The 25,599-nt window shown below is 48.1% G+C and overlaps 1 protein-coding gene across 3 annotated transcripts in view; it reads right to left on the bottom strand.

Moving 5' to 3' along the window:
- The window catches only part of KIDINS220 (kinase D interacting substrate 220), a 1,022,767-nt gene extending 997,374 nt beyond the window's left edge, over window positions 1-25,393 (bottom strand). For 2 of the 3 annotated variants that reach the window (XM_078647833.1, XM_078647835.1), the window contains exon 1: window positions 25,241-25,393. The gene's annotated coding sequence lies outside the window, so the exon portion shown is untranslated. Of the gene's footprint in view, window positions 1-25,235 lie in introns of all 3 variants that reach the window. The other variant, XM_078647834.1, reaches the window with a different exon arrangement.
- Window positions 25,394-25,599: the final 206 nt, after the last annotated feature.

Below are 25,599 nucleotides of genomic sequence, written 5' to 3'. Positions count from 1 at the left end.
TTTGTCATCATAAGCACTTCCAATCTACTGAGGATTACAGTGGCAAACTAAATGCAAGTCCCTGATATCATAACTTTAAACCCTTCTCTAACACGTCTAGTGTCAGTTACCTTAAGGCTATCTTCAAAAGAAACATGGACTCTCAGATGCCATGTGGGAATACTCACTAACAGCTTCCATCAGATGCTGATGCATATCAGAGGTGTGTGTTCAGAGATTTCCTCCCCCAGAACAGTGAAACTTCATACAGGTAAAAAAGAATAATTCTATATGTGTCCCTTATACAGGTGCAAATAATGGGATTATTCGTTCAGTGTTAGGTGCTGCCTTTTCCAGATATCCAATGGAAGGGTTATACTACTTCCCACTGATATCTAGATGAGGTGGCACATCTACTCAGCAGTGCAGCACACTAATCTATTTCTGAACTCATAATACAGCTGAACACTATTACATTCCTCAAATAAAGCTAAGATGTGTACAAAGAAAGCACAGAGACATTACTTCAATGAATAGTGTGTTTCTCTATACAAAGACTTTAATTGTACAGTAGGCACAGAATCCTGTCATCTCATTAACCAACATACCAGCAAATATGCCTCAACGCCACCATGACTTTCACCTCTAAAAACAGAACTTTACTTACCAATTATATATAACCTACTGAGTATGTCAAACATGAAAATATAAGTACTTTCAAAGCGCTCTTCCATTCCATACAAACCTCAAAACACATTGTTTTCCTATAAAATGCTACCAGACTATGTGTAGTTTTCAAAAAGAAACTCACTGTATACCTTTTCTTGTGAATCATGTCTCAAATATTCCCGGAGGATATTTTAAACTGACACATAACTGTGGCTGCCTTTCATTAATATTCCTCTTGCCAACCCTCCTCCCTTTTCCAATACTGCATGAATGTTGCACGCCTATGTTCCAACTACGGCTCTGTCTGGTTCCCACTTTTTACTATCCACGTCCCCAACAAATATAACCGGCTATTCCCATTCCAAAGTACCCAGTCCTGTTAGCCTCTCGTCCCTTAATAATAATCCCAACAAATTTACCTATCATAAAAACACAAGTAGAAATCATGCACTCTGAACCCAGTTTGTGCTACCTCATTCACCAACTAGTCTCCTGGAGTTCATCCTAGGTGAACATGCAAGAGCGACATTTAAACAAACTACATCTTTTGCAAAACGCAGGAGCTAGACCGCTTAGCGGCTTGCTAAAATGTGTATCAGTCAATACTGAAATTTAAAGGCTTCATTGGCTACCAGTGAGACAACGGGTGCATTTTAAAACACTTTGCACCGCCTTTAAAGCCCTTCAAGGAACAGGGCCAGAATATCTCAAACGTCGATTTCAATGGCATGGCCCTAAAAGAACTCTCCGTTCATCAGAAGCCAAGATGGTGAAAGTACCTCCTATCAAAAAAGCCAACTGGGGAGGGGAAGGGAAAGCTTGGTCACCAGCACCGCAAGAGCCTGGAACGAACTTCCTTTCCACATCAGAACCGCTACTGACTTAACAGCGTTTAGAAAAGGACTACAAACCTGGCTTTTCAGCAAGTAGGATTTCCATGACAACCTGTGTTCAGATGGTAGCAGCCAGCACCAGGACACCCTCGGGTAACCTTTGTGCTTTAGAAATATTAATAACATAACATAACAGCTTCAACTGCCTTCCCAACTGCAGGTAATACAGCCAGTAATCCACAAGCCAAGTATGCTACCAACCTAATCAGCTTTGAGTCTTTTTTACATACACACCAATCCCAACATTCTGATCAATAAAGATAAAACCACTATACTATTCTACCTCCGCTCTTTATAAGAAGAGAATTAAAAACAGCCCTACTCAACCACGAGACCAAAGTGCAGCCTTAAATTCAGACTTTCCCAGAGTTCTCCTTGCTTCAGCAAGCCTGACGATTCTGGCTCACCCTTGCCCTATCATGACTTCAATTCTCCAGGAAACAGGAGTGCAGGCAAACCAGCCAAAAGAGACATCCTTAGAATGGCACAAACAACACCTACTCTTCACACAGGTACTGCACCTACACCTATAATGTTTAGCCAGATTCATATTACTTAAATCAAGTCTGTTCTGTGTATCTGTCAAGCTGTGGAAGAGAAAGGTTCTCTAATTGTAATTGTTTGAATGGCAGGATATCATAACATGTTTCTGACATGGAAATGGCACAAGTCTCTCTTGAGTAAGACACACTATCTATGCTTTTCCTGTACTTGTGTTGCATATTATTAATACCTCATGCGACTCGACTAACAATGAGCCAATCGATCTCACGTACTGTAGCATCCATCTGTAGAACTTGCAATTACGAGTCTTTGCTATCATTGCCCTAGCAGTGGCTGCCTCTTTCAACAGGGAAGAATGGCAACAATACGTCTTTACTTAATTTCTTAATGAGTCATTTCTCCAGAAAGGTGGCTTTATCCAAGGCTCTTTTTAGATTCATTACCCTTACATTACAGAGACCAAAATAACGTCCCTTGCAGTGCTTTAGAACTTTTGTTCTTCTTTGTATCTCAGACACTGGTAGCATTGTGACGCTTGTGCCATCTCTAAGTCCTTTGTATCACCACCATTATCGCGAAATCCTTCTGCAGACCTTAGTTTATGACCGACACGAACACCACAATTTCGCTAATTTTTGCCACCAATAATTCGACTGGATGCATAAATTGTCTATAAAATATTTGTTTCTTACTATTGCCGCCTAACCTTGTGGCAGCAGGCGCAGCACACTTCAGACTCGCTTAGTCATGGAAGCTAGTAGATAATATGTATGTGAACTTTCCACCTGACGTGTCACCAAAACCAGTGACTTTATCCATCTGCCTCTGGCTGGATGGTACCTGTGCAGTGGAAATTCGATGTTCCAAGGCCAGAAAGTGGCCCGTCACTGTCAGGGTGACAGACGCTGCGCCTCTGGAGTAAGCATTGCTGCTGTACTGCACTACACTTTTCAACCAGCAGTTAGGCATTGGGCTAAATCTGCTCAATGTCAGGACTCCAAGCACCAGTCCAAGGGGCAGCCATTCAGAAAGCAATTTCTCTTGCATAGTTGGTGAACCGTATCTTTTTCTTGGAATTGCACAAGCTATTAAGCATATGGAATAAAAGAGCGTGGATTATGATAGACACATTCACCCTACCAATGTTTGCCTCTAGTAATTCTATTTGATGCATTAATTGCCTGCTGTATTTCTTGCTTAATATGCTGTCTTATACTTTACGCAGCTGAAACCGCACACTGCGCACCCCCCTTTGCCAGGGATGTCAAGGTGGACCCACATGTCAACTTTTCTGCCTAATGCACAATCTAAACTACTCCACCAATCTACCTCAGGAAGGCATAAAAGCAGTGAACTATTCAACTAGCAGTAGATGTTCTAGAATGGTTAAAATCGAGAGATGCAATGCTTCTTTCCTGAAGGACAAGGTACTGATCGTGGCACATTGCAAAATAAACACTTCAGACGTGGAAAAAAAAAAAGAGTACATTCGACAAGTTTGTCAAGCAGATGTTAGCAACATTTCAACAGAAATTGAAACATTGCACAATGCGCATATCCCTTACACAACTGTATTCATTCCAGAATATATGTATAAACTTACTTAGTAACGCAGGTCACACATACATTTCAATTGGGGCTATTTAATTTGCTGAGACTCCTATTTCTCGAGTAAACATTAACAGCTTATATGAAGCAAGGCTAATGTGACCTTTATACCATTAACTATTACTGTAGATAGATGAACAAACACCTGCAAACGTCTGTGCGTCTACTTGCAGAAGCGAAATGTGCTCTGATGGTTCCAGTCTTGGCTTTAGCATTTCAAGTTGTCAGCTTGAAAGGCTATTATTTCATGCGCACATCTATGAAGCTAAATTAGGATGGCCCTGGGTCAATCTACTCAATGCCCCAAGCAAATAGTTTGCCATTGTTTTTAATGTAAAACATCATCTTTATCCTCAAATACCAGCTCTTTGTTTATAGTAAAAACATGTTTAGTCACAAAACATCAGCTTGTCATTCTTATGGTCTGGCCTGACAGCGCAGCTGTCGCCAACCACGTATGTGAACATCACTAAAGAAGGGCTTGGGCTTTGGCTCTGGCTTTGGAGCCAGAACCAGAAGTACGTTTTTTTAATAGGGCAGAAGTTGTGTTCTTCCACAAAAAAGTGTTTGCCCTTCACGCAGCTGTGATCATTTTGTTCGTTTATGCAGATGATTGCGCTTGAACTTTCAGGAGCTTACATGACATTGGAATGCTATTAAAGGTACTTAGTTGAGATAATTTATGTTGTTTTACAGCAACACAGTTGCGAGGAGGCCAGTCATTACCCTACATGGATTTTTAGGACTGGCTTGAAAGTGCAACTGTCACCTCACCTTTTAACCGCCACCAATCTTATTCTACAGTCCGTTGCTTCTACACAAATACATACCTATTTCGATGCTATTTATATATAATGCTTCACATTACCATACGACATTCATTGAAAGCCAGAACATCTAGCATTGCCACTGCTGGTCTATCAAGTACTCATGAGAAATAATGAATCAATGCCAAACATGAACAGATTCAGTCTTAGTTCAATTACCCATGTATCACCATCAAACACAATGATCCACAGAGAAAAAACAGTGTGGAGAATCAAGAGGCTGATGGCTCCCAATGTCAACCAAAGTCAGGACACATCTATCCAAAGCTCTTAAGTTTTCCACTTCTATGTGTGAGGAACTGAGCCAGTCCATGTTGTAATTCCACATTCTTGGACCTGTAGTTCTGATTATGCCTCAAGACATTCAAGACTACACGCACCACCCCTGTGCAGGGGGTCCGCCGGCCGGGTCCCGTCCGGACCGGCCTTGTTGGATCTCCCTTTCCTTTTTTGCCTCGAATGGCCGAACGAAGATCCTGTGATTGCTCCGCCGGATCGGCTTCCCTCATATTGTCGTCGGAACTGTGCCTGCATTGCCGGAGGTGGTTGCCGTCCTTTCCTGTTCATCCGGGTCGCAATCGATATGACTTGTGTGGATTGCCGATCGGACTCCCTGTTATTCACCTCCTGTTCCACATGATCTGGTTCCTTGTGCGTTGGACGACTACAGCTTGGGATAAACAAGGACAGGGTTGAGATGAACTTGCCTCGGTGGACTGTTATCTGGCGGTATGGTCGGATGATCCGTTTGTAACTGTATGACTGTGTTCGATTCTCCTTCATGTTCCTGGAGCTTATCCTTGTGCTTATTATCTTCCCGTGGGTTCTGAGTATTTTCGGACGGGAGGGTGGGAGCTGATGGGGTTTTGATTATATGGCTCCTCTCCCGTTGCTACTTCCCTGTTTTCCCTTCTTCTTTTTGTCTTTGTGGTTCTTTCTTACTTTTATCTCCTCTATATTTCGGGTTCTGATTAGGGCGACAGGCACGCTGCCGGGGGGTAGGCCATAGCCTTCTGCAGGGGTGCAGGGTGGGATGTGCGGGGTGGGGGGGGTCATATTGTGTTTTCCCCTCTTTCTTTTTTTTTGGTTCTATGGCTCTTATGTATCCCCTTTTTTTCGAGACGCGGTGTCGGCATGTGGCCCCCTGGGGTGTTTTTGCTAGCATGGGCCTTCTGGTATTCCTGCCGTCACGGTTTACTACGCATTCATTCCTCCTGTTACCACTGGTTCCATGTGCTGATCTATTCTTGAGTGCTTCGTTAGCCGTGGGGCGCGTGCAGGGATGCTGCGTTCTTACTTCTCCCCCCTTTTTTTTTCCTATATCTTTTCCCCCCCCTTTTTCCCCTCTCCCCCTTTTTCTTTCCTCCCCGGGTTGTTGTGGCAGAGGGCTCTTTGTTTTGCAAGCCTACTTTTAGTTTTATGTATTATTGTGTGTTTTCGTAGTGGTGGGAGGGCGCTGGGCAGCGGTTGCAATTGCTTATTACTGTGGGACTCACATTCTGCCTTTGCCAAAATGTACCTGTTCTTTTTTAATTTTCCTGTGTTCGATGCTTCTGCTTGTTCGCGGCCCACCACGGCCCTCTGGACTTTACGGATTGCCCTTATTCTGAGACACCCTTTCTTCTTTTATAAAATCAACCTTCTCTCATCCTGTACGTGATGGTTGCTCGGTGGCTTTTTGCCTTTCCTTCTCGTATGGATCGCTGTGATGTCCTGTGGGAGCTTCTGTATTGCCTGATATATTTCTTTTATTGTGGTGGCCGGCCCGATGGGTTGTAGGCCCGTATCTGTGAGCGATTTCTGTACAATAAAGGTTTTAAAAAAAAAAAAAAAAAAAGACTACACGCACCAGAATACAATAAAAACAAGCATTTGCAATGCAATATGTTTCGCATTTAGGGAGTTTGAGCTACTGACATTGCAAATAACAATGCCTTTTATTTTTGTTTTTAAAACATGAATAAAAGGCATTGTCCTTTACAATACCAATATCTTAAACTCGCGTAAATGTGAGACCTATTGCACTGCAAGTGCTTGTTAAATATTTCAGGCCCCACAAAGTAAAACACATTGTTTGTCCATTGGAGCAGGTTCAGGCAGATTGGGGGTTCATCTTATCAGAGCAGACGGGGTTCACCTTATCAGTGATCTTCTGCTGGGCCAGGTTCTAATTGAATAGCGGGCAGGGATTTGCTGAAGGCCACACCATAGGTGGTTCATACTTTATACAGTGGGTTGTGAACTTTGAGAACTCTGCGCCTGTTGGAAATTGAAAACATTCAAAGCACTGCAGATAAAAGTCAGTCGATCTCAGCACTACTAAGGACAATTTTCAGAATCAAGGATACAATGCTGCTCTAGACGGCAAGCAATAACCTACTTTAAAATAAAATTAAATGGACAGTAGACTTCAGAGTAATTTATCAACCCTTCATCCTTTTACATACTGTCAGACTGACCATACATTTTGATCGCTGCCTGCTCTTTTTAGCAGCTAATTGGAAGTGTGTAGCGAAAAACCCTTAATGGTTTGCTTCACGACTATAAGGCAGGAGTAGCAACCACTTGCTACCTTCTTCTGTTTTACCATCTATTGTGGTATTAAGCTCATCCTACATATAAAGCTAATGAGGGATATAAAAGATTTCAGTGTGCTACTGTCTGCTGCGGAGAAAGATCTTGTTTCCCAATTCTGTGTAGGAGATGATAGCATAGGGCTCAGGTATTTTTGATTGCTTGTGCTTAAATCTATTAGGATTGAGGCGGAGCTACGCGGGCACCGAAGATGGCCGCGTAGGCCAGTAGCTCCCGGTGACCCGCGCCTCGTCCTCATCATCCTGCAAATATCCTCTGGCGCTCTTCAGTGGCCGACCCGGCAGGGGACAAGCGGCGTGTGGTGGGGTGACTCCGAGCCCGTGGCGTAGCCCTAAGAGGGAGCACCGTCCAGAGTAACTTGGGCCTTCTCTGCCCTTGCAGCCGGGGAGCCTGTGTCATCGGCGGCGCCAACCGGAAGTGCCCGGCCGCATTCATTTTGCAGCGGAAATGTGACCAGAGACCCCTAGACAGCGGGGCTCCGGTCATTGTGTAGAGTCTGTTGGGGGCTGGCGACGCCCTGGGAGGAAGCACCGCGCCAAGGAGGTCTGGGCCTTCTCCGCCCCTGAGCCAGGGTCTCAAGTGGTGGGGACAGCCGGCGCCAATCCGGTTGTCATCGGCGGCGCCGACCGGAAGTTCCCGACTGCCTCCATCCTGCAGTGAGACCTGACCGGAGACCCCTGGACAGTGGCGGCGGAGCTCCGGTCGGTGTACAGAGTCGGTCGGGGGCCGGGAGGCGGCCTGGTGGTGTGGGGGTTTCTCCCACCCCACCTCCCCCGCCCTCCCTCCCCACCCCCGGGAACAATTACCACAAAATTTCCGTGACCCTGGTGATTGCGGGTCCCCTTGGCCATCGCGGTGACTGCAAGGGGCCCCGGGGCTGGATTTGGCCCCCTTTCTTCGCCATCCTTGTGCTGGTGACCGGACGGTGTTTGCCTGGAGGGCCCAGTTTCAGATTCTGCCCGGCTGTATAAGGCAGTAAACTGCATTGAGAGGGGCACTGGAGCTGGCGTGTATATGGCCACAGACGCTATCCATATTAACCAACAGGAGGGCCCCCTTGCTGTTATTGCTACCCACTTGCGTGGCATGGAGGGGTCTAGACTTTCACGGAGGCGCAGCTGTGGAGACCCGAGCTGCAGATTGAGTGCGGAGACCTCCCCGACGCTGGCGGTCACCGTCCGGTGGCCTTCCCTGGACTGTAGTTGGTTGGAGATCTATTCTTTGGACGTCCCTGTTTGGCCTGGTGAGGCCGGTGACGGGCTGAGCGCTATATGTTGGGGGGCCCCCCTGGGCTGCCGAGCCATCGGTGGACGCTGTCCGTCAGGCGACGTGGGTCTATATCTCGCTTTCGCGACTTCGGTACTGCCGCTGAGGACAAGACGGTCCCGTGGTTCCACTCAGTGGCCTGAACAACCTGCGGCACTCACCTGACCAGGCTGATGAACACTTCGAGGTTGGGAAGCTGATATAACCGGTGAGAGGCTGTTGCGCTGGACACTGTGGTCGACAGGGGGTGTTTCTGGGCGGCCTATCGTGGCGCGTCTACTAGCTATTGGTAGTTGCCCCCCACGAATTGACTCCAGATGGCGGCGTGTTCTGAGGGCGAAAAAGTGCAGCCCAGGTCAACTAAGGGGACTCGCTCCATCCAATCCAACAAACTGGATCGATATACATTGCCCAAGGGCTCGCCTTCCGGACCGGGGCAGATGTTGGGAGGCAGCAAAGACTCTGCTGATTCAGTGGTGGAACCTACGCTGCAGGATGTGATGGCCACGATCGCAGGCGGTAAGGCCTCTCTGGGGCAACAGATGGCGTCGCTAGATCATAAGCTGGACACATTTGTTGAAGACGTTGTTCTAAAACATCTGCAGCCGAAAGGACTGAGTAACTTTTTCACGATTGAGCGCGCCCATAGAATTCCGGGATGGTGACCCAAACCGGGGGCTCCACCACGTCCGATGATTGCGAGGGCGCTCAGTTTCAGAGATAGAGATGCTATCCTGCAGGCTTCTAGATCCGGTGGTCCCCTGAGGTATGAAACCTCCACCCTCACCTTCTTTCCAGACTTTACCCAGGTAGTCCAGAGATGGCGACAGAGCTTTATGGGAGTCAAGAAGCGGCTCAGAGACAAGGGCTTCAAATGCGCCATGTTATACCCAGCCAAATTACGAGTTGAAGTGGGGGGGAAGGCTTGGTTCTTTGATAACCAGGAGATTGCCTCAGATTGGTTGGAGAGTATCTCCCATCAGGGGGATTCCTTGGAGGGGGGGCGGCGGAGATGGACATGCTGCTCTGGAACAGGAATAATAGGTACTATTGTAGTTGGAGTAGTGTGGGTTGGTGAAAGGGTGTACTGCTTGCTTTTTGCTGAATCCTGGGTAGTCGTCTCCATCCGCGGGGTATGGCCCTGGGCGTCAGACATGTTTCCTATGGGCGGGGGCGGTGATGCGGGGCTCGTTCTTCCGCCTCTGATCTATATTTAGATAGTCATTAGTTTAGGTGTGGGGAGACAGGCACACTGCGAGTTGGGGGTAGGCAAATGCCGTGAGCAGGGGTGCAGGGTGGGGGGAGGTCGGATGGGTAAGGTTTTTTGTGATTGTGGTTTTTCGTTTGGTTTTCTTTTTCCCCTCCCTTTTGCCTCAGGTGTCATCAATGTAGCGAGACGTTTTGTACATGAGTTGAATGGGGCAGAGTAGTCGAAACTCAGGGGTAAGAGTGCTGAGCTGGAATGTTAATGGCTTGGGTGACAAGATCAAGAGAGGGATGGTCAGCCAACTTCTCAGACGACAGGCAGTGGTATTACTGCAGGAGACACACTTAGTCGGAAATAGATGCATGGCACTCCATAAAGGGAGGTATAAGTTGGTGGTGCATTCTGGGTTCTACCACCGGGGCAGATATGCGGGAGTCTCGGGGCAGGTGGGGGGTAAAACGGTCACTTTTCTACCAATATATGTGCCACCGGGCCTCCAGGCCGAGACCTTCCGGGACTTGGCTGCGTTTTTTTCTCGCGTTGCCCCTCGGGGGTCTGGTCCCGGGTGGCGACTTCAATGCGGTCTTAGACGGAGAGATGGACCGCAGCCCTCCACCCCCCCTCTCCCCCTCTAGTGAGCTTAGATCAACACAGAGGTGGCTCCCTGAGTTTCTAGACATGTTGGGGTTGGTTGACAGCTGGCGATCGCGCAACTCAACATTGACACACTACACCCACGTATCATCAGCTCATGGTAGTTTATCTAGGATATATTATATTTTGTTACCGGCGGCGCTGGCGGCTATGATCCAAGAGGTGAAGTTTCTTGGCAGGGGCATTTCTGACCACTCTCCGCTATGGGTGCGGCTGGCCCTATATCTTCCAGAAGTGGGGAGGATAGCTCCCATCAGCGCCTGGCAGTTAAAAGACCCAGCCATTAGGAAAGAGGTGCTGCAGATGTCAGACCGTTATTTCCTGGAAAATGTGGGATCTGTTGACTCGGCGCAATCCCTCTGGGAAGCATACAAAACAGTGGCGAGGTATTGTCCCTAGTGGCAGGCAAGAAGAAGAAAAGACAAGCAGATGTGGCCCAGAAAGAGTCGGAGGTCATTTGTTTGGAGGAGAAGGTGGCCAAGTCGCCTACCCCTGAGGGGCTCCGCCTGCTGAGGCTCCGACAGGAGGAATAAAAAGATCTTGTGAGGGATAGAGCGGTGGCCCATAATAAACCGTCCAGAGCCGTATATATGAGCACGGTGATAAAGCCGGTAAACTGATTGCATGGCTTGAGCATGGAGAGAGGGCATCTAGACTGGTACCTGAATTGGAAGGGCGGGAGTCATGTAGGATCACGGATCCTCAGGCGGTGGCGGATGAGTTTTCGGAATAGTATAGGAAAGTCTACACGACCGGTGATGCGCTTACAGAAGCCGATAGCAGCAAGATGATCAGGGATATCGTAATGCCAAGTTTGTCAGAGGAGGACAGGAGTTATCTCGACTCTGTATTTTCTGATGACGAAGTTGCGCAAGCGATCAGACAGATAGAAGTAAAAGGGCCAGTCCTCATGGGAGGTTACAAATGAAGACAAAGCGGTATTAAGGAAGGACTAACAAGCCTATTAATGAATCAGAAGCCAGCACTTCCAAACAGCAATGACACAAGCCAATGAAAAATATGGGCAGAAAGTGGGTGGAGCTTCAAGTCTATACTCTAATACAGCATGCCTCGCAGAGCAGCGCATGCACTATCCCAGGCTCAACCTCAACAATCATTTTCAATACAATAGGTCTCGCGTTTGCGAGCGTTTAAGCGATTGGCACTGTAAATGACAATGTCTTTTATTTATGTGTTTTAAACCCAACACATATATAAAAGGCATTGTTATTTTCAATGCGAGAGCACTTTAATATTGGCAGCGAACCTTTATTCACTGTATTCAGGTTACAGGGAGCAGCGTCTAAACAAAGGGAAGTGGCCAACATTAAAGTGAAAGCATATGGTGAGCTTAAACACCAAGCAAAAACAAAATAATTAAATTTAGAAATATTCTACAGCGTGGCCGCTGAAGTGAAAGCGGCTTGCACTATTAATTGATAAAATAAATAAGAACGCCCGCTAATGTGAAAGCGTCTGCCTGTAAAATAAATAATTAAATAAGCGCAGCCACTAAACTGAAAGCAGACTGCGCCGTAAATTAAATAACTGAATAAGCGCGGCAACTACAGTTAAAGCGGACCGCGTAGCAATTTAAATAAGTACAGTAGTAAAAGCGTGCGGCGTGCTGCGATGTCGTGGGTGGAATTGGGGAAGAGCATTACAGAAAATAGTGCCAGGGGTGTGGAAGTCCTATAGCCAGACGCCCGGGACATACTGTTTGGGATCAAGGGCAACAAGTTTTCATGTGTATTTTGTCCTTGGGATAAGTAGGCCCAACCCCCTACAGCACTAACCCTTTGGCTGCCAGATTACAGTGTCACATTTAAGGTAGTATTTGCGTCCATGTGTTAATGCTGTACAACGTGTATTTATGGTTCATTAATGCACAGTCTTTATTAAATTGGTGAGCGCTCTAAGTGAATGTTGTTATCTCCGACTGCACTACTGACAGTGATTCCAGTATAAAGATGTGTACACACATTTTCAATGATTAGCAATATGAGGCTATGTATAATGCTCCCAGAATGCCCTCTGATTATATGCAAATATTTGCAAAAGCTTGAAAGCAAGATTGAGGATTCTTTGCTTTCAAAATAAAATGTTCACAAAAATATGCAAAAACATTTTGCTAAATTATTGTAAAAATGTAGTTACCATTTCTTTGCAGCATCATTTAGTAAAATGTGTTGATGTATGGAAGTATGTCCCAAACATATTCATAATGCAAAATAAGTGTAACCAATTTAATAAGATTATGGAAAACATCAAAATTAACAAGCATTGGTAAAGCCAATTGTTCTGAAATTGCTGGTTACCCTTTTGGTTTTGTCAATTACTGACTTGTTTTGGCATGGCTTTTGTAAAACCTTATTGGTGTGGGAGCTGCTGGGCCCTCACCATTATAACAAATATTAGCCAAAGCAAAAATAGTTTTGGTCTCAAAAAGCACACATTGCCACAGTAGTTCCTGGCACTGAAAAATACAACTGTGTGTTGATATGCTCCTTGTGAGAGAACAGAATGCTGTCACTCACAAGCTATCCCATATCAAGAGAGAGAGAGATACAGACTTAATAAACACAAAAGGCCATGGTTAATACCATTAGAGGCCCAATTATTAAATAAAGTCTCAAACTTGCACCTATGTCCTTGCATTAAAAGCAGGTATACGGCTTTCGTGAATTCACAAGACTTTACAGAAGTAGGCCAAGAAATTGTACTCCTAGAAAAGATTTGTGAACTGCATTTTAGCATGAGCAAATATGCAGGTGTAGATTTTCTTATGCGAAAATCTGAGTGTTTGCAAGTTCACTTTCCTCCAACCTCTTTTTTCCTCAAACCTGGAAGAAGTTTTATGCCTGTCATTGTCAGGAGTAAATTTCCAACCTTTCTCAGTATGAGAAAGATTAGAGAAGGGTTGAGGCAAACAGTTAAAACATGCACGTTAGCAGGTTTGTACAGACTCAAAATGGCATTCCAACCCTGGAACTGTTGTTTACCATCACTTTCAGCCCCAGTATGTAGATATGCGGAAACGTGGTAACATAAGGGAATTGCTAGTATTCAAACTCTACTACGGAAGGAGCCCTGGCGGTGAAAACACTGGGGGACCTATATGCAGACGGAACCTTACCACCATTCGGAGCATTAATACAAGGCACAAATATTCTTCTGCGTAAATTCTTATTGCACAATTCGATTATGTGTGTGTTGGCTAGGGAATGGGGAGACCTGTACACTGAACCCAAATCCCACTTAGTAATACAATACCTACACGTTATGGGAACAGGCAGTCATATTGTACATTGGCTAACGGAGGCACTTTTGATATATACACAGAGTCCTCTTGTGGCACTGCGCACCAACTGGGAAATGGACAGGGGCAGGCCCTGGGAAGAGAAGGAATGGGATATGATACTAGCAAACGCTGTACAAATTCAGCGGAACCGCAAAATTCCACATAAATACAGTTCTACATCCCCAGACAAAATAAATAGATACTTTCAACTAACATACACTGCATAACCCCGCTGTGAACAGATTGGCGCGGACCTACTCCACATGCTGTAGAACGGTCCCCAGTTGCACCGGTATTGGAGGTAGGTCGGGCATGTCTGTCGGAATGCACCGACCAGCCACGGCTACAAACAAGGGAGGAAAGCATATTGGGAGTGTATCCCAGACGTAAAAATATAGTCACATCCAGATTTATAGAGCTAGGTCTCATAACAACTACAAGACTAGTCACCCATAAATGGAAAAATAAACACCCTCTGTCGCTAGAGTCATGAAGGAGGTAGTTCCTGGTGTGGCCTCAAGCTGAAAGTGCAGAGCTACACAAAGAAGATACAGCGGGGCTACGCAGATATCAAATTGCATTACACTGGGACACAATACTGTTGTGGCTACAGCAAGCTGGGCTATAAGAGGAAGGGGCAGAGTCATCGGATGGAGATGAAGAAGAAGGTTGGTTGAGTCCAATTAGGCCAGAGTAGGAACGAAATTGGTGGCAGATATGGTCTCAATATGTGAACTAACGAGAAACAAGCAGTGATATAAATAAACAGCTGGTCAAATGAGCAGTATGGGGGCAGGCGCTAAAACATGTTGGGAGCAGCTCAACTGTTTTGGGTGTAGATTGCACTGGCAAACAAAATGATCTAACTGTTTACTTGTATAAGTAAGTAACCTCATTACTGCATTGACATAATCCAAGCAAAAGTAACACATGGTTACGTAAGATATACGGATGGATCGGTGGCAAGCTAAACTGTATTGATAGACCCTCAGATATATACAACATGTTATTCCCCTGTTTTTATAAACCATAATGTAATGTCTAAGAATCTATGTAGAGTTTTGGGCGCAAGAATGGTCATGGCCAAAGCTGACATTCACTAATGTATCCTTTGTATACTGTATTTCGTAAGAAAATCTATAACATGCAAATAAAGAGATTTAAAAAATGGATGGAGCCCTGGCATAATCAGAGAGGCTATTTCAAAGCTCTTATGTAATGAGATTGCTGCCATCATTTGTCTCCGCATTACATGGTACAAAAGGGACAAGTGGATTTTGTTACAGGACAAGTAGATTTATGAAGCAACCTGCCCCATGGAGAGGTAGATATTTTATTAAATTCCACACCCATGAGTGCTCACCAACTGATAGAACAGACCATATAACAACACCAGTAAAAGGTCCAGTCATTATGGGATGTAACAAATGCAGACAAGGCGGTACCAAGGAGGGACTAACAGGCCTAATAACGACTCAGAAGCCAGAGTTTACGAAGGACAATGTACCAATCCAGTGAGAAATATGGGCGGAGCATCAAAAGCCATACTCCACTACTGCATGCCTCACAGCAGCGCATACGCTACCCAGGCTCGACCTAAAAACTCCCAGACACCAAAACATGACACAAACCTCCAAAGCCAGAAATCTGTTGTTTGCTTGTTCCTGCATTAACACTCATCACACAAGAGAACTTTAGAGCCTACGGGTCCGATTAATAGGTTGGCTCAATGGCGCTGGCTCAACACTGGCTCCGCTGCTCCAAACCCAGGCAAGGACCGTGTAGTCTCTTGTTCATGCAGGTGATTAGCGTGTGAACACTCTGTGATGTCATGGCTCGGGCCGTGAAATGCAGCGAACGATCGGTAACGATTGACAGTTGGGTAATGAGGTGAAACGGGACATCGAACTGTTGGCTGGTCTGTGGGATGAGCGGATCATTATATGAATAAATGTTTCTGTTACATTTACCCCTTTGTCGTTTCTACAGACCGCCAACCGTATCACGAGTTGAACTTGTGGTACAGAAGTGCAACTCGTGATACGGTCTGCGGTCCTTTGCCTTTCCCATGGCGGTGCCAGGAAAACAGGCATCGCAATGGGAACGGCAAAAAAAGTTCCAGCACGGATTGGACATGGACATCCATGCCGTTCTGGAACTTTGTGGGGATACAGACAGGGGGGGCACACTTTGTACCCCCTGAATATCTCCTGACGGCATGGGCCACATGGGGGCCCTGCAGGGCCCCCTTTGTTCCGGCTCCACCAGCCTTTTCATGGCAAGGCTCTGCAATGAAATGGCTGGCGGACCAGAAACTCAGAATATGCTGAGCGGGACTACACCATTCCCCTCTCAGCATATTGAGTTGTGGCGCTCCTGCACCACCACCAGGGAAGACTGTTCCCTGGGGCAGCCAGTGGTCCACCACCCCTACAACTTTAACATTCAGAATACGGCAGAGGGTGGACTGCCTGTGCGAGTCTGCCATTTGCAAGACCGCCTGACTCATAATCAGGCCTTAAGAGTGGCTCCACGTGCCAAGAAAATTACTCCCAGGCTGAGCTGGCAGTTCAAGGTGGGCCTAGTATGAGATCCTAGCTCACCTGGGCTACTAAAAAAGAATGCACACTGACTTGCCCAAGCAGACACAAACAACTCCAAACCATCTACAACAGACTAATTGCAGGCCTGAAACAAATTGTAAGAGTGTGCTGCAATAAATCAATCATTAAACTAGCTTCCTTTGGATAGTAGGGTCACCTTCAATATGCTGTGCAGGACCCGCAAAAGATGACAGAAATATACCAGGAAACGCACTCCACACAACCAACCTCAACACATCCTGTCATTTGCAGTTGATGATAAAATTATACAAGTTGCCTCCAACCAGACAAACCGAGTAAAACGATGAAACTACAAAACCAGACCCATATACTAAGCAGTTACAGTCTACGAAATCAGAACTTTGAGAATCTGTAACCACAGTGAGCCTGATTATGAGTCGAGGCGTTATCACCCCATATAAATAACGATACCAATTTTGGTGTCTAACACATTATAATACGCATGGTACGCTGTAAATACCGTATGCTTTTCCCCAAATAAATTTCAGCAGGTTAACCCTATCGAAATTTGACAAAGGATAAATTATTTAACATATGGGAAAATTATCAGATGCCTTAAATACTTACTAACTCATAATTTCAACCAGTGGGTAAACAGGTGTTTAGGTATACTGACCAACTCATAATCAAGGCCTTAATTCTCTTAATTCATCCTCCTCGTCGACTTTCTGCCATAGAAAAGAAGTCTGTATGTGGTGCCCAAAAAAAAACCAACAGGTAAATAAAATTACACGGGGGGAACATGCTAAATGGTTTGGTATTCAGATGTCTATAACGTAGAATGGAATCCTGAGTAAAGTGAAAAAGAAAAAAAATGACAGATCTTCGTGATGGGTAAACTGCCCCAGTCATGCCCTTAATGCACAAATCACTGTTCAATTATACCCACAATTGAAGAAATTTCTGTCTTAGCATGGCTCCTGCATCGGATTCTGGGTCCATACCCGTTGTCTCCGGCTCAGCCACCTGGTTCGCGATTAGGTCGGACAATTCTAGACTGTGATTTTGCCTGTTGGTGCGTCTACTTTTTGTTTGTCAATTTTAGACATTGATTCTGTTGATTTGTCTATTCTGTTTTGTATGTTTATACCCTTTGTTGCATAATCTGTAATATACCCTAATTGTAATGGTTGGTGGTCTAGTTTCTCTGCACCGATGCACCCCGACATCCGCAGGCCAGGCGTGGCCTGCGGGGAGTTAATAAAAGAAGGACTGCCGCTCGTGGCACGTCACTTCTGAGGCAGTAACTAGTAGTGGCTTCATGTGTTTATGCTGAACGATTACCTCCCCCCGCGCTAGGCCACCTGCCCTCTGGGACTGTACACCGTACGGAGTCCCCAACACGACATTGGCGACAAGCAGAGGGGGCCCAACCCTCGCTCGCACCTCGTGCTGCCCCAGTGTGCACACGCCCCCAATGCGCGGTAGCGCTGCGGGGCGCCTCTTCGGATCGAAGCCGCCAAGTGCCTGCGGTGATCCTGTACACCGCCCCGCCCTCTGCAGCAGCCGCGTGTGCGGGGGAAAACACCCTGTGTCCTCGCGTGTCCACTGCGCGACAAGCCCAGGTGAGGCCGTTCTTCAACCTATGTGCCCCATCCTGCAGGAGATCTCCGCCGGAGACAAGGCCCTGCTGGCAGACGCTGCTGCAAGCGGCTCCATCCGTCCCCTAAGCCCTGCAGCAAGTGAACGCGCCTACACTGGGGTTGTCCCAACAAGCACTGGCACATCCAAGTTTGGTGTCTGCATGCAGCAAGTGAGAACACCTGCGCTGGGGTTGCCCCAGTAAAGCATTGGCACATCCAATTGTGGTGTCTGTGGCCAGTAGCAACTCTGGACTCAGAATGGAGAGAAGCATTGACAAATTCAAGGGAGAGATGACACATGGGTGCATGTATAGTTTTTCATCACCCAACAAGGAGAGTGTGGACTCACTGTGTACTGGAGTGCCCCGAGAGCAGGAAGAGAATGCGTCGAAACGCTGCGTGGGGTACAAGACGCCGTCCTCCTGTCCGTGAACTAGCCAGGATATCTTGGAACACCCCGGCCAGACGTCATGGGAGATGAAGACAACGCCGCTGCGCCAGCCCGCGTTCCGTTTCAACACGCAGCGTCAGGAGTGTTACCTCCTTTTAGTGAACTGGAAGACCCAGCGACAGCCTCCCCCCGATGGGGGATATGGATTGAACGCCTAGACAACTATTTTGTCGCGACCCGAGAGACAGACAAGGCAGTGAAGAGTTCTTTGCTGCTTCACTATGCAGGGGACGAGATCTTCAAACTATTCAAGCACTTGCCCAACACAGGGGCAACGGATGACTATGACGCAACCGTGACGGCGCTCAACTGCCATTTTGACCCGCAACTGAACTCGGATTTTGAAGTTTTCAAACTAGGACAGCACGCCAGAGAGAGGGGGAAATCGATGGACATGTTCTACGCACGCCTCCGAGAACAAGCCAGCACATGCACGGATGAGAACCAGCCAAAAGAAATCAGGAGGCAACTAATCCAAGGGTGCCGCGACAAGACATTACGTGGCCTCATATTGCGAAAACCAAGGATTACACTGGAGGACATTTTGATATTAGCCAGATCACATGACCTGTCCGCGGCCAGAGCGACAGTAATGGACCAAGCACTAACCAAGCCCCAAGGGAAGTTAGACCCTATCAAGACGGAACGGGCGGATGCGGTGAGGACCAAACCTAGAGGAGACTCGCTCAGAGGGCCACGAAGAAACACGTCCAGATCGAAATGCGGATACGAGCCACATGCTGCAAAGGACTGTCCCGTCCAAGGAAAGACCTGTACCAACTGCGGTATACCAAATCACTTTGCATCTGTCTGCAGACGACGAAACAAAACCCGAGACCTCAGAGGGCAGAAACCCCCAACGCAAGCGGTGCGACAACTATCGGTGGCAGACGCTATGCCGCCCGACTACACCCAGAAGAAACCAGCGAAGCACCTACCAACCGTGGAAGACTCGTCAGACGATGAAGATGAGGAGGTATACATGATCTGTTTCGCAAAGGAACTCAAGCAACGCCGCAGACCCCAACCCACCTGCACTGTCCAAGTCGCAGGAACCGAAGTGAAAGCGGTCATCGATACAGGAGCGACAGTAAACATCATGGGCCTACAACAATACAGGAGCCTGCGCCCTCGTCCTCCAGTGGTGCCATCCAAAACCAAGATATATGCATATGGAGCGGTTACCCCCCTGCCACTAAAAGGGAAAATTTCAGTACCCATCAAGGATGATGACCTCGAGATAATGGCCACAATCCACGTCATCGAGAGGGAGGCGGATACCCTCCTGAGCAGCCACACTGCCGAAGACCTGAAGCTAATCGCTGTAGCCAGGCATATCAGGACGTACCAGGTAGAAGAGCTCCACGGGCAATTCCCCGAACTGTTCAAAGGCCTTGGGTGCATCAAGTGCGAACCCATCAAGCTACACATCGACAAGTCAGTTGCCCCTGTCGCCCTGAGGCATAGGAGGATCCCTTTTCACTTGCGACCACTTGTAGAGAAGGAGTTGGAGGCCCTAGAAGAGCAAGGGGTCATCGAGAAGGTATCCGGACCAACACCGTGGGTATTTCCGATGGTCATCGCGGAAAAGCCTAAGCAGCCATGAGCCATCCGCCTATGCATTGATATGCGGCTGCCCAACAAGGCAATTAAAAGGGAACGCCACATAACACCAACAATGGATAACATCATCGCAGATGTCAATGGATCCAAATGTTTTTCAAAAATCGATCTTAACGCAGGGTACCATCAACTGCCCCTGTCTGAGGAAAGCCGGTTTATCACCACTTTCAGTACTCACCTAGGACTCAAAAGATATAAAAGACTGAATTTTGGAATATCCTCGGCGGCCGAAGTATTCCAAAACACGATACGGGAATTACTGTCTGGGCTACCAGGAGTGCTGAACATGAGTGACGACATCCTCATCCACTCTGCGACAGCCGCCGACCATCGCAATTCAGAAAAGGGGGTGGTGATGGACAGAGCATCTGAGTTAAACAGAACACTCATACCCAGTCAAAAGATCAGGGCTTGATCCATCACCGTTTTTTAGCTCACTGCACCATCCCAGTTCAGAACCTGGCTACATGCAAATTAGTCTGTCCCTGGCCCAGTGCATCAAGGGAACAGGGCAGACCAAACTACCAAGCCAATTCTTTACTGGAAAGGAAACAAGCTTCCGGGGACCGGTTTCTGGCATTGCTGCCGTCTTCGGCCCGGCTTGCTTGAATCCTGATGGTGCAGTGAGCAAGGGACTCATGTCTGAGCATACCCTGCCACTCCTATAGTGGCCAAAACGATTCAGAAAAGGGGGTGGTGATGGACAGAGCATCTGAGTTAAACAGAACACTCATACCCAGTCAAAAGATCAGGGCTTGATCCATCACCGTTTTTTAGCTCACTGCACCATCCCAGTTCAGAACCTGGCTACATGCAAATTAGTCTGTCCCTGGCCCAGTGCATCATGGGAACAGGGCAGACCAAACTACCAAGCCAATTCTTTACTGGAAAGGAAACAAACTTCCGGGGACCGGTTTCTGGCATTGCAGCCGTCTTCGGCCCGGCTTGCTTGAATCCTGATGGTGCAGTGAGCAAGGGATTTAAACAACAGGGGGAACGAAGGAGGACGATATTTAATGGGGTCCAGTGTACATGTCACCCAGCTGCTCCGCACCCTGACCAGGTGCCGCGAGCGTGAGGGGTAGGTGTCCCGCCGTACCAGCGCTTCATTGAAGGTGCATCTTACCTAAGAGCGCTGGCCTCACGGGAGTATGCTGCGAGGCCTTATTTCATTCCCTTCAGGGTCGCCTAAATAGAGCAGGACCCCGTGGCCCTCTTGTCCTCCGACCCAGAGAGGTTGTATTTGCCTTCATCATAGTGCATGAGCATTGAGTCCATATTTGTTTTTTATTTATTTTTTGTGTAGTACTTTATTGAGGTCCTGACGAATCGCCGGTTGGCGAGAAACATGTTGACCACACTAGGGGGTTGAGTTAGTGTTCTGTATACCCATACGGCCTCTAGCTCCCCTCTCACCCCTTTTAACTAAGGAACCAGCCACGTTAATAAAATTGAGGGTGGACTGTTTACCTTTTTTAACCTTCACTCACATTTGCACTGACTACACTTTTCTTCATCCTCACTCACACCCACCATCGGCAAGGAACTAAAAGAACCCCGTCAAAAGAGTACCTTTTGGTTACTCCGTCAGATATTGCAGCGCCGGTCTGACGAGGGGCAGTGAGTCGATGATGACACTGGACACCCTCCAGTAAGGGTGTGTTCCACACCTAATACTCTGGGTGTGTGAGGCTCTCTAAGTTCCGACTAGGGAACCCTTCCAGTCACGGTACTGACTATACCAACTCCGCGCTCCACGTTGTCACACTCTTCCTGGGGAACTTTGTATTCTGCTGCCAGCAGTGAGCAAGGGACTCATGTCTGAGCATACCCTGCCACTCCTATAGTGGCCAAAACGAACCTTTTCTGAATCATTGAGCCGACCATCACAAGCACATCTGGGACACCCTGAAGCGCCTCAGCGCACATGGAGCCACCTTACACAAGGACAAGTGCCAGTTTTTCCAACCTTCCCTCGAGTTCTTTGGCTATGTATTCAATCAAGAGGGTATACAGGTAGACCCGAGGAAGTCGCAAGCCATCAAGGACACCTCTGCTCCAACTACCCCAACGGAAGTAAAGAGTTTCTTGGGGATGGCCACCTACTGTGGGCCGTTCATACCAGGCCTAGCCACCCGAAGTGAACCCCTACGAGCCTGCATGAAGGTAGACGTGCCTTGGCACTGGGGCCCAAAGGAAGTCGAAGCATTCCAGGGGATAAAGGATGCCCACCTGGGTGAAGACACGCAGGCATATTTCGACCGGGCGAAGCGGACGGAAGTACTGGTGGACGCAAGCACTGTAGGACTCGGCGCAGTGTTGGCTCAGGAGCGCGAACCAGGCCACTGGGCCGCCCTGGCGTTCGCCAGCAAGTCCCTCACCCCGACAGAAGCAAGGTATGCCCAGATAGAGCGGGAGGCGCTCGCCATCAAGTGGGACTGCAACCACTTTCATCTATACCTTCGGGGGCACCCCTTCACCATGGTCACCGACCATCAACCGTTAGTTCCCCTTTTTAAAGGGACAGCGCCACATCCACCCCCATGCATCGAACGCTGGGCGGTCCAGCTGCAACCATATGAGATGGAGGTAGTCTACCGCCCAGGATCTAAGAACTCCGCCGATTTCCTTTCAAGACACCCCACTCCGGCAGAGAGACACGAGGAGGACGAAGACAGCGAAGAGTTTGCCCACTGGATAGCTCTCACTTCATGCCCCCAGAGCATGTCCCTAGATGAGGTGAAGGAAGCAGCCGCCACCGATGCGGTATACCAAAAGACGCTGGGAGCAGTACAGGAGGGCTCTTGGACCAACTATCTTCGCCAGGCCAACTCATGGACCTTGGAGGACCGGGAACTCCTCACAAAAATGTAGCGAGTCCGTCATGAACTGAGTGCCACTGGAGATGGCATACTGCTAAGGGGACCCCGGCTAGTCATCCCTCAGAGTCTCAAGCAACGGGCAGTCCAACTAGCTCATGGAGGAAACCAAGGAACAACCAAGATGAAGTCGCGAATGAGGGAAAAGGTCTGGTTCCCAGAGCTCGAAGACATGGTGGAGGAGTGTGTCAGAAGATGCTCCTCGTGCCAGCTGACGAGTTGTCCAGAGAAGCTCCTCCCGGTCATCACAGAAGAAGCCTGTACTATCCCATGGTCCAAAGTAAGCGTGGATTTCGGGAGCTTCCCAGGGGGGAAACACACACTCGTCATCATAGATGCCTACTCAAAATATCCCGTGGTTGAACCCATCGTGTCAACGGCCTTCCACCATGTCGGACCAGTCCTGGGAAAGGTCTTCACCATGTTTGGTTTCCATCAAGAAGAACGCAGCGACAACGGTCCCCCGTTCCAAGGAGTTGAGTTTGCCACTTTCCTCCAACAACGAGGAATATCACATCGCCGCATCACTCCCCAGTGGCCCCAAGTCAACGGGGATGTAGAATGCTTCATGTGAACCCTAAACAAAGTGTTCCGCATAGCTGTCGTAGAACAGGCAGATCCGGAGCAGAGGCTCCAAGAGTTCCTAAGAGAGTATCGAAGCACTCCGCACTGTACGACCCAGCGGAGCCCATGGGCCCTGATGCTCCACGGCCCCCGCCGAGACCTGCTCCCTTGCTGCCCAGGGTGGTCGCCACCCCCCCTGGACCTGGAGGAAGTACAAGAGAGAAGAACACGACAAAACCAGGGAGGGAGTATCCGACGTCGAGCTACTCCAAGAAGACTCGGCCATGGAGCGACGGTCATCCTACGAAGCCGGCGCTCAGGGGGAAACATGCTACGAGCCTGGCACCTGGACTGTCACCGCGAACCGTGGTTCAAAGAGGTCCCGCCAGACCAACGCAGGGAGACCTCGAGCAAAAACCCAAGCCCCAGGGTTATGACAACGGAGGAAGAAGGGAGAGGAAAACCAACGCGCAGCCAAGCCGGTGAGACCCCAGAAGTGTCCTGCTCTCCTCCACAAGAAGAGAGTTCGGAGAGCCCCGGCAGGAACAGCACAGGAGGGCACACCGGCACACAACGATACAGCCTGAGGCCAAACCCCCACCAGAGTCAGCAGCTGAGAGACTACGTGTGCTGAAGAAGCCCAAGACTCCCGAGAAGGGTCCACGCAAGTATTATGTGCCTATAGGCAGGACTGAGAGACATTCCTGAACTGTTTGTGTTTGTTAAAGAACTGTTGAATCAAAGAACCAAGTTGGATAGGGATGTAATGGTTGGTGGTCTAGTTTCTCTGCACACACGCACCCCGACATCCGCAGGCGTGGCCTGCGGGGAGTTAATAAAAGAAGGACGGCGGCTCGTGGCACGTCACTTCCGAGGCAGTAACTAGTGGTGGCTTCATGTGTTTATGCTGCGCGGTTACCTCCTCCCGCGCTAGACCACCTGCCCTCTGGGACTGTACACCGTACGGAGTCCCCAACATGACACTTATGATGCATAATTTGTAAAGCGCTCTGATACCCTCTGTGATCATGTTCGCGCTATAGAAAACTTTCGAAATAAATGACAAAAGCATCAGATAAAAATGCCAAATGTAATTACAATCGATGCAGCAGTGACCATACACATGCATAGTAAACGTAAACACTGCTCAACCCTTAGCGGCACCCAGTTAAATATGTCAGTGATGCCTCTAGCATTTTTTCGTATCTATGCAGTCAGAGCATTTTCACAATGTACAGAGCTGAGTTAAACAGTGGGTTCGTGTATTCTTCTCTCGGGTTACGTTCAAATACAGAGATCAGTTCTTTCCACCGCCACACACATTAATCGCGCCTCTATTTGGAGGCAACTCTTCAAGGACGGTATTACACAACGCTTCGAAATCCAAGCCAATAGTGCCATAATTGGGGTATCTAGGGTCTATACTATATATAAATATGAACACGCCCTCCAGTATAAACGGGTCCTTGTACAAAAATATGATCTGTGACGGGGACACATGCGAGTAAAATGGACGTTTGAAGATGGAGCATGGTGCACGAAGGGGGTGAATGATGGGCTTGGTAGGTGCATGATCGATGTGGAGAGGGGACATGATGGATGTAGAGGTGCATGAACGATGAAGCAGGGGTGCACAATCGAGGTAGAGGGGTACTCAGTCTGTTAAGAGGGTGTGGGAAGGGACACATGTTGGGTGAAAGGAAAGACGTGATGGGTGGAGGGGTAATCGATTGAAGGTGAGGGGAGAAGAATGGGTGGGGGATAGGTTAAGTGACATAGCACGACAACGGAATGGAGAGTAGCAATAACACTATGGTGATAAATAAAGCTGTCCACCGCTGGTGCCACTGTTGCTGCCTGCCCGTCTTTGTCTGACAGCTCCATTTATTTACAGGCATCGATCAACCAGTCGCTCCTGCGCACTGAGCACAACAACCACTTACCCCACTCCCACAACCCCGCCTTCACTTTTTTCTCTTCGCCCAAACCCATGAACCATGCTACATACCGCACCTCTGGGCAGCCCCGGGGGGCTGGCAGCAGTCGGTACAAGGTGTCTTTAAAACCTTGATGCCAGCGAGCTCCGTCTCTGCCTCACTCTCAATCCGCTGTTCCGCTTATGGATGAGAAGACATCCAATGACGTTTTAATCACGTGTTCACAACAGACGCCCTTTGAGTGCGCATGCGCCTCGTGAGCTCCAGCAAAGTGAAACCTGAAGCACCTCACGCCGAGCTGGTGTGGGACCGGTTGCCTGGGACCTCGCACGGGATGACACTTTAATAGTGTGACCAGATTTTCAAAATTAAAAACCGGGACGGGCACAAACATAGAAAAAGGACTAAATGTTCTGTTAGGTTTCAGGGATATAT

This window comes from Lissotriton helveticus, chromosome 6, assembly GCF_964261635.1.
Source record: "Lissotriton helveticus chromosome 6, aLisHel1.1, whole genome shotgun sequence".
Classification (NCBI taxonomy): Eukaryota; Metazoa; Chordata; class Amphibia; order Caudata; family Salamandridae; genus Lissotriton; species Lissotriton helveticus.
Note: the sequence above shows the minus strand (reverse complement) of the source record. Positions and strands in the feature narration are given on the sequence as shown.